This window comes from Octopus sinensis, linkage group LG8 (genome assembly GCF_006345805.1).
Source record: "Octopus sinensis linkage group LG8, ASM634580v1, whole genome shotgun sequence".
Taxonomy (NCBI): Eukaryota; Metazoa; Mollusca; class Cephalopoda; order Octopoda; family Octopodidae; genus Octopus; species Octopus sinensis.
The window spans coordinates 98,153,136-98,162,422 of record NC_043004.1 but is presented as its reverse complement, the minus strand read 5'-3'; the positions used below and the strand labels follow the sequence as shown (position 1 = coordinate 98,162,422).

At 34.8% G+C, this 9,287-nt stretch overlaps 1 long non-coding RNA gene across 1 annotated transcript in view; it reads right to left on the bottom strand.

Moving 5' to 3' along the window:
* The window catches only part of LOC118764641, a 10,442-nt gene extending 1,358 nt beyond the window's left edge, over positions 1-9,084 (bottom strand). Inside the window, exons 1-2 of the long non-coding RNA XR_005000459.1 lie at positions 9,062-9,084; positions 1,504-1,517 (exon numbers count right to left, since the gene is read on the bottom strand). This is a non-coding gene — a long non-coding RNA (uncharacterized LOC118764641). The remainder of the gene's footprint in view (positions 1-1,503; positions 1,518-9,061) is intronic.
* Positions 9,085-9,287: the final 203 nt, after the last annotated feature.

Genomic DNA, 9,287 nt, shown 5'->3' with positions numbered 1-9,287 from the left:
AACACGTATGCGGACGTAGCTGTTTACATTCGATGATATAAATATGTATTCGCAGACATTCTTGGGGGCTATATGACCTAATTGCTATCACGTACATTTGGAAGAACCAGCAGACAGATATTGACGTGTGACTTCGATGTGTGTGTATGTATATAAATATACACACATTATATTTATATATATATATAAGTAGCTTGCTTACCAACCACATGGTTCCGGGATCAGTCCTACTGCGTGGCACCTTGGGCAAGTGTCTTCTACTATAGCCTCGGGCCGACCAAAGCTTTGTGAGTGGATTTGGTAGACGGAAACTGAAAAAGGCCCGTTGTATACATGTATACATATATATGTGTGTGTGTGTGTGTGTGTTTGTGTGTGTGTGTGTGTATATGGTTTTGTGTCTGTGTTTGCCATCCAACATCGCTTGACAACAGATGCTTGCGTGTTTACGTCCCCGTAACTTAGCGGTTCGGCAAAAAGAGACCGATACAATAAGTACTAGACTTACAAAGAATAAGTCCTGGGATCGATTTGCTCGACTAAAGGCGGTGCTCCAGCATGGCCACAGTCAAATGACTGAAACAAGTAAAAGAGTAAAGACGGAGTTATTTTGCCAAACCTATTTCAGTATTTATTCACGGGACATAAACTCGCACATTATCTTCTTAGCGGGGGCCACCGAGCTGTATATCACATAACTTCCATTTCAGTGCTGAAGCTAATTCTACCATTTAATACAACCTAAATCCACTTAGTCACAAAAGAACCATATGAGTTAAAACTGAGCTGAAATACCAATCATAAACTGTTAATGTATCTTAGTTTCATAGAATGTTTTCTATAAAATATAGAATTTAAGTTTCTATAAAATCTAGAACCATTAAATTTAAAAGTTGTTCCTGCTATTATAAAATGTAGTGTAGTAATTAATGATTACTTGATATTTCACCTAACGCAACTATATTCAGCCACAATACACGCAACCTTTGCAATTATAACTGTTATAGGACGGAACTCATCTCATTTCAAAATCTTAACGACTTTGATCTCAAAAGCCATATCAATATAATATAATTTAGACGCTGTGCATAGAGATTCTATATTCACAAACATGCTTATTCCATGCTTGTTACGATCACCTTTGAACTTCCACTTTTCCACACCTCGATTTATTTCTTCATCAGAAGTTTTATTATTTTGCCTACATAACACCCACCCACCCGCTTTTTTAATCCTCATTTAATCCTAATTTGTTTATCGTTAATTTTTTTTTTTCACTTCACTTCTTCACTAATCATGTTCTGCCTTGGTAGAATTTTCAGAAGCATATTTATCTCCCCATTCCAGCATTACGGACAGACTACCATCACTATCATTGACTTCTTCTTTTCTTCTTCTTCTTCTCTTCTCTTCTTCTTCTTCTTCTTCTTCTTCTTCTCTTTCTCTTATTCTTCTTCTTCTTCTTTTTCTTTAATTCTACTATTTCTTCTTATTTTCTTCTACTTATTCTTTTTCTTCTCATTTTCTTCTCTTCTTCTTCTTCTTTTCTCTTCTTCTTCTTCTATTATTCTTTTCTTTTTTTTCTTCTTTTTTTTTCTTCTTCTCCTTCATCTCTTTTTTCCTTCTTCTTCTCTTTTTTTCTTCTTCTTCTTCTTCTTCTTCTGCTACTGCTGCTGTTACCGCCGTTACTGTTGCTGCTGCTGCCTCTATTGCTGTAGTTGTTGTTCCTGATCCTCCTCCTCCACCTCCCCTTACTACTACAACTACTACTACTACTACCACTACTGTTTCTGCTACTCATCCCAATCATGTAAATTAATATATACGAGAAATTTTATGACACACACACCCCTATTCCCTAACCCGGTTTGAGCGGAACACCGAGGTCACAGTGAAGTTATCAAAATAGATATCTTACGTCCGTTCTTAAGTTAATGTTTGTATACAAACACGTTTTAAATTAGCATTTAAGAGTATGCACACACACAGACATACATACATGCATGCATACATGTATAGGTATGGTGATACAAACAGAAAAAGTAGTACTCAAAATATGTGTAAAATGATATTTTTATTTAGCAGAAATAATAGGGTACCTCAACGTCCGAGGGTCCGAGAGTTTCGTGGCACTTGATAAGTGCCAACGCACAAAAACTCTCGGACCTTGGGTCACACTGATACTGCTGCTAAATAAAAATACACACACACACACACACATGATAGATAGACTATATATGTGTGGGTGTATATATATATATATATATATATATATATATATATATATATATATATATTATAGTCTGTTATTACTTTTTTCTTCTTTTATTGTTTGTCATTTGACTGCAGTCATGTCAGAAGTAAAAAGACACCACATAAAACATCGTTTTATGTGGTGTCTTTTTACTGGAAAGGTTTTATTTCTCTATTAACTTGGAAAGATTTATATTCTTTATTAATTGACGTATTTACGTTTCAGGTTCTATATGTGACTGTTTAATCATACCATGTACAAAAGAAGGATTGGAACTGTCAGAATTTCAAAGAGGCCGTATTGTGAGTCACTCTGAAGGTGGACCTAGTAAGAGTAAAATTGCAGAAAACCTTTGGATCCCACATTCTACAGGTAATAGAGCGATTTTTCAATTCACCAGGGAGGGCAAGAAGTCCGCATTAACTCGCCCACGGCCATCTGACAATGCCTCTGACATAGAACAAGTTGATGTTAATCCCAGGACAGCTGTCAGGAATCTCCACAAATTTGGCTACTATGGCAGAGCAGCAAGAAGGAAGCCACTTCTTCGACCAGCCAATATAAAGTGGAGAAAAGACTGGGCAGATGATAGAGAAGCCACTAGCATTGTGACACTCTCATATTCTCTGATGATTCCAAATTTGCTGATAGTAGTCGAGTGTGGGTCTGGGGACTCTGTGATCAAGAATTCGATGTCAAAAGATCGCAGCCAACAGTGAAACTCGGCAGTTATTCTGTGATGGCACGGGGAGCAATTTGGAGCAATAGTCGATCAGAACTGGTGGAGTGTGATGGAATCATAGACTCAGATAAATATGTGTCCATATTGTAGAAAGGACTCCTTCCAATATTTCCAGTGTTGTAATAATTAAAGAATACTCTTTATAGAAGAAGGATCTCCTTGTCACACACCTAAAAATCCAAGATTAGTTGAAGAGAAAGGAATTAAAAAAACTTCCATAGCCAAGCCAGTCACCAGACATGAACCCTATTGGACACCTCTGGGTTATAATGAACAGAAAATTTCATAGAAAGAACAACAAAGCATATTCAAAGGGTACTCTTTTGAAATCCCTGCATGAAACCTGGCAAAAAATTCCTCAAGAGAATATTCATCTTATCAGTAGCATGCCTAATAGAGTCCATGCATTCAAAAATGCAAAGGGCATGTCTACTAAATATTAAATATTCATGGTATAATAATTAATAAATAATTTGAAAGTATAATTTCAGATTGAAATACATTTTAAGTAGTATAAGGGTATCTATTTACTTCTGTCATGTGTGTGTATTCATGTATATAGTTATGTTTGTGCTTATTGTGTAATAGAGAAAAGCTCGTTTGTTAGGCTATATTGCAGAAGCATTTATAGAATTGATTTGCTTCTTGTAAGCACACAACTTGTAATATCTAATCAGCGAACTTTATTAAACCTCTCAGATGTTTATGATGAAACTGTTTAACTTCAGTCCTTAGTTATTTATAAAACATGCAATCATAAATTTATAACATATATAACAATACAATTAACCTCCACTCCTTAAAATTCATCGCGTGCTAAATCTTGAGGTCATTATTACTATTCTCTTCATGTTGTTCATACTGATATCCTTATCAGGTCTGTAATGGTGGCCCCATATGGCAACGACCTGTTCAGGTGCAAATATGTTTATTTTCGTGGTGAAAGCTATCGAGTTCCGAAATTGACACGCGCTTACAAAATTCCATGTACACGTCATCGAGAGGTGAATCTTATATTTTCTAAGGAGGAAGTTCTACTTCGTGCTTAAATCTAGAAATTTTCATGAAGAACTCCAATAGCTCAATAGTTTATAGAGCAACGATTAGTTAGATAATAGATTAAGTATTTCCTGTCTCTATTTCATTTTTGTGTTAGAAAAGATTTCAAAACAAAAAGAAAACTCGTGTTTATGTAAACTTTAAAAATGAAATTTCTGTTTTAGGCGAAGCAGCAAGAAAATATGCGGTTATCAACAAGCAACTGAATTAGTGGAAATCCTTATTTCTCTGACGACTACAAAGAGAGAAGGTCTATAGGTCCAGTAAAACAGATCATAGCTGACCTGGCACACTTACAACTTCTACAAGTACAAATAACAAAAGACTCTGAATCCTTCAGGGACAGGACAGAAAAGCGTGTAACAATTGTGAATAGTGTACAGAACTGCACCAAACAGAACTTTTTCTATACGGATCATTGAAAACATAGTTACAAAATAATCTTGTTCGTTTTCTGACAGTACATCATCTATATTTCATGGAAAATATTGGTCCATTTTAACTTGACAGAGATATATGTGGCATGGAGGATTACAATTTTATGAATTACTTCTATCTTCAAAATGTCAAATGTTGATTCAAAGTGTTACATGAGTCAATAAATTCAGCACAATATTGTATTTAAAAACATTAAAAAAATTCGTTTAAATAATGGAACAAACGAGTCATTAAAATCAGCGGCAATATTTCCAATAATGAAACCAAAAACTAAAAGTAGAAGGCTATAAGTCAATACTGCATAGAAATCAATAACTTATAACATAATATATTAAGTATTAGATGCGTTATGCGTAGTAAAAATTAATTTTCAGTACATTCTACATTGTATCACTCCATTCCAAGCAGAATTTTCAATCAACGCCAACAAATTTAATTGAAAATTAAAGAATTTCTCAAAGATTTATATAGCATATACTCCACAACAAGTAAATACATTGCTTATTGTCCACTGAAGTGTGATTTTTAATAAAGTTTTTAAGTACTCGTATATTTCGGTATATTTTATAGCACCAACTAATATAGGAAAAGCTTTTCACAAAGCCTGTCCTGTTTCTAGTAGATATTACAAGTCGTAGGTGTTATAACTAACTTGATAAAAATCACCCTATTTGTAGAAAGACAACATTTTATCACCAGTTCTGAAATTTTTCTTTAATAATGTTCGTTATTTGAATAACACCGCAATATGTTTGAAGTATTCAAGATATTCTCAATGTGTTATGGTATATACTAGTGAACAATCATTCTATAATACATGAGGCGGTAGAAGAAAACAGATGCATATTCACGTCCACTAGTGATGTAAAATTATCTTCTACAATACTATGTTACTAATGTCACAATTTAATTTAATTTAATTTCATATACCAATATAAATCGGATGGAGGAAACTTTATGTTCCTTGAAACATTTGACAGTGAAAAATTGTCCATATTGTGTTTAAGGTGTGGATCTTACAGAGTGATAAAAATATTACTTCAATTTATATATATATATATACATATATATATATATATATATACGACGTGCTTCTTGCTTCCATCTACCAAATCCAAACACAGGGCTGTGTTTATGCGTGTTTCCGTCCCTTTGAAATTTTTTAGGTTCTTCTTTATAAAGACAGAAAGCACCGTCTTTGGAATACATATAACGAAGACAATGTAAAATCTTAAGCTGCAGAGAACAGTTGCATATCTTTACTGTTGCACTTACAGATTGCGTTTATATTATGCGAGTTACATGACTGATTTCTTCTCCTGAAAATCCAAGCTCATCCTAACTTTCAGTTAGGCATTTACTCACAAAAACCAAATGCACCAATTATTATTGGTATAAATGTAAAATATCTGGCTTTTTATGCTTACACTTGACATGTTTCGATGGGAATTTTGCACCAGTATTCTTTGTCTTAATGTTTGTGCAGGTATTCAATAACAAGATTCTCTAGATTTGATTCTAGAGCAGTCTAAATTTCCAGATGTAACTGTTTTCCAAAAGATTCGAGCCAGATTACACTCACTTACAAAAGTAAAATACTTACTCCTTTTGAATATTAAGTATGGGGTGGAGGCGCAATAGCACAGTGGTTAGGGCAGCGGACTCGCGGTCGAAGGATCGCGGTTTCGATTCCCAAACCGGGCGTTGTGAGTGTTTATTGAGCGAAAACACCTAAAGCTCCACGAGGCTCCGGCAGGGATGGTGGTGATCCCTGCTGTACTCTTTCACCACAACTTTCTCTCACTCTTACTTCCTGTTCCTGTTGTACCTGTATTTCAAAGGGCCGGCCTTGTCACTCTCTGTGTCACGCTGAATATCCCCGAGAACTACGTTAAGGGTACACGTGTCCGTGGAGTGCTCAGCCACTTACACGTTAATTTCACGAGCAGGTTGTTCCGTTTATCGGATCAACCGGAACCCTCGTCGGTGTAACCGACGGAGTGCTTCCTTCTTACATAGTTGTCGAAATAGAGTTTAATCCCTTCTCAAATATATAACTTGAATGGTAGCTTATTTCATGATATTGTACTTAGTTTAGCAGTTATAAATGTTTACTGCGTCGATAATTTCAGGGAAACTTTCATTAACATCTTTAAATATGAATATTTGGAGATGTTATGTCCTCAAATGAAGACACTTTCAAAAGATCGTTTAATGTCATCGTGATTCGCTGAGCGTTAGCAGTTGAAGAACAAAATTTAATAAGTGCAGAAGAAGCACTACAAGCAATCAAAATCCTCGTAAACAACGCTAACGAAAATTTCTAAGATTCAACCTCGCCATCTTTAGTCTTATAGTCCGAACAGATCTCGTCATAAGTATCTTTATTCTAATACTAAATACTCTGCCAATAGTTAGAGATATAAAATATTCCACATGAATATCGCAATCAGTTTGATATTCAATAGACACCCCCATCTACTTAATTTCAGAAGAAGAATTTAATCAGAACATACGCCACATATATTCACCGCTGTATTCAATTTGAGTCTAGAAAATTAATCACACAATATGCATTATCTTTCTCTCCGCCCAATGAAAATAATTATATTTATAAACTGCTGCGTCAGTGGAGTGAAGGGCAAAATTAGTTTTTTATGCACTTTTTAAATTTTATTTTACTGGCTTTAATCAATTTTTGTGGCTATGCTGGAGCAGGAGCACAACAATATTTAAGTTTTCTTTCTTTCCCCTCTTCCTTCATTTGTCGTTCTTCTGCTCCCCAACATCTATTTATATTGCGCTTTTCTCCTACTCTAAATTTTATTTTCCTTCTCCTCCTCCTTCTTCTTCACCTCCTCTTCCTGCTCCTCCTTTTCACACACACACACACACACAATACATACTACTCACACACATACTCACGCACATACATAGATAATTTTATTGAAGCTGCATTTTAAGACAACTTGGAGTCCGGCATTTGTAAGATAATCATATAAAATTCGATATTCAATGGAAGATAATAAATGACGTTAATGATTCTCCATTCCCAAATTTTCATCGTTCGTGGTTTAAAGCACTTCTGAGAAATTTGTGATCTAGTTCAGTTAAGTACTACATTGAGGGGGATTTAATGTTCTTATATGAAATGTAGAAATAAAGTTACAATTTTCACTTAAGTACTATTTAGTACCTGCGTTAAATAATTGATAAGCACAAAAAAGAAAACACGATCGATTTATTTCTAATCTCCTTGGTATGGTATTCAAATGTTAAATGAGGCCTATATTTATAAGCTTTTATTTTGTTCCAGTTAGTTGACTACAGCCATGCTGGAGCACTGTGTTGAAGGGTTTTAGCCGAAAAAATTCACTCCAGGCTCATTTAAAAAAAAATCCTAGTACTTATTCTATCGGTCTCTTTTGCCGAACCGTTAAGCTACGTGGACGTAAACACACCAACATTGGCTGACTAACTATATTCGATGTTAACTTTTATAATGATAAGGTGGTATTGGTGGAATGGCGCAAATGTTTAGCTCGTGCTACCGGTATATTGACAAGGAGCTTTTAATTTAGTTGACAAGTAGAAGTGTTGAAACGATAGTGATATCTGTTTAGTAGCTGAAAATGTCAGTGTATGTTTTATACGCTTCTTTATTAATCTTTTATATCTTAGAGTCTCATTATTTTAAGGTCTCCTTCATTCTTATAAGGTTGAATAAACATAGTCTTGAAATAATGGTTTATGATTACATATATCGACGTAGTTCGATTGACGTCACAGACAATCTTATTTGGGGCAATGTTTATCCTCACAGCACGTTCTGCTGGAACATAGTAAACTGCTGAAGATATCATGAGAGAAACTCTGATATTGGCTTTTGATGCTAAATGCACTTTTGTTTCTATCGCTAGAGGAGCGATAAATCCCAGCGATGAGACCACCAGATCACGTGATTTTGACCTTCCTTGATCTTGTCAGTGATGGACGCTCAACCGCTAGTAAGGACAGAAAATGCTTAATTATAGCTTCTAGTTTTAGAAGGTTCTGTAGTAGTATATCCCACGTTTCCTTATTTTGCTTTTTACAAGTGGCCTACAGGTTATATGCAGCTTATATATAAATTATCTTTAGAAAAACTTTTATACATAATATACACTTATACATTTACACTTTGCCGATTTTCCCTTCATCTTCAAATTAAATATATCGTTGATATAGTTTCTTTAATAAATCTATAGATAATTTTATTTTCTAATTTGTTTAAAATATTTATTTTTTCTTTCTTTTCCAACTGCTGACAGCCTCACAGACAATCGTTCGCTTCTCTTTCCTTTTTCATCCCCCGCCCCTACGCACTTTTTCTTTCTTTCTCTTCCTTGTACAGTTTGAGTTCCTATAAATAATTGATTTACCGACGATACTTCTAGCGTTTCATATTTACATTTCTTTCAAATATTCCAACAGAAACAAAATTATGTATATATGTGAGTGTATGTGTTCGACACACAAACACACACATACACACACGTACACATACATGCACACACACACACACACACACACCATATATATATATATATATATATATATATATGCAAATATATACGTGTGTATGTATATATACATGTTTGTTTCCTTTGATAAATCCTTACAGCCTACGGGACCAAAAGCACGCGCGTGTGCGTGCGTCCGTATGCGTGTGTGTGTGCGTGCGCGTACACATACACCGCACACATACACAGCTGTATGTATATACGAACACATGCACATACACATATATGTTAA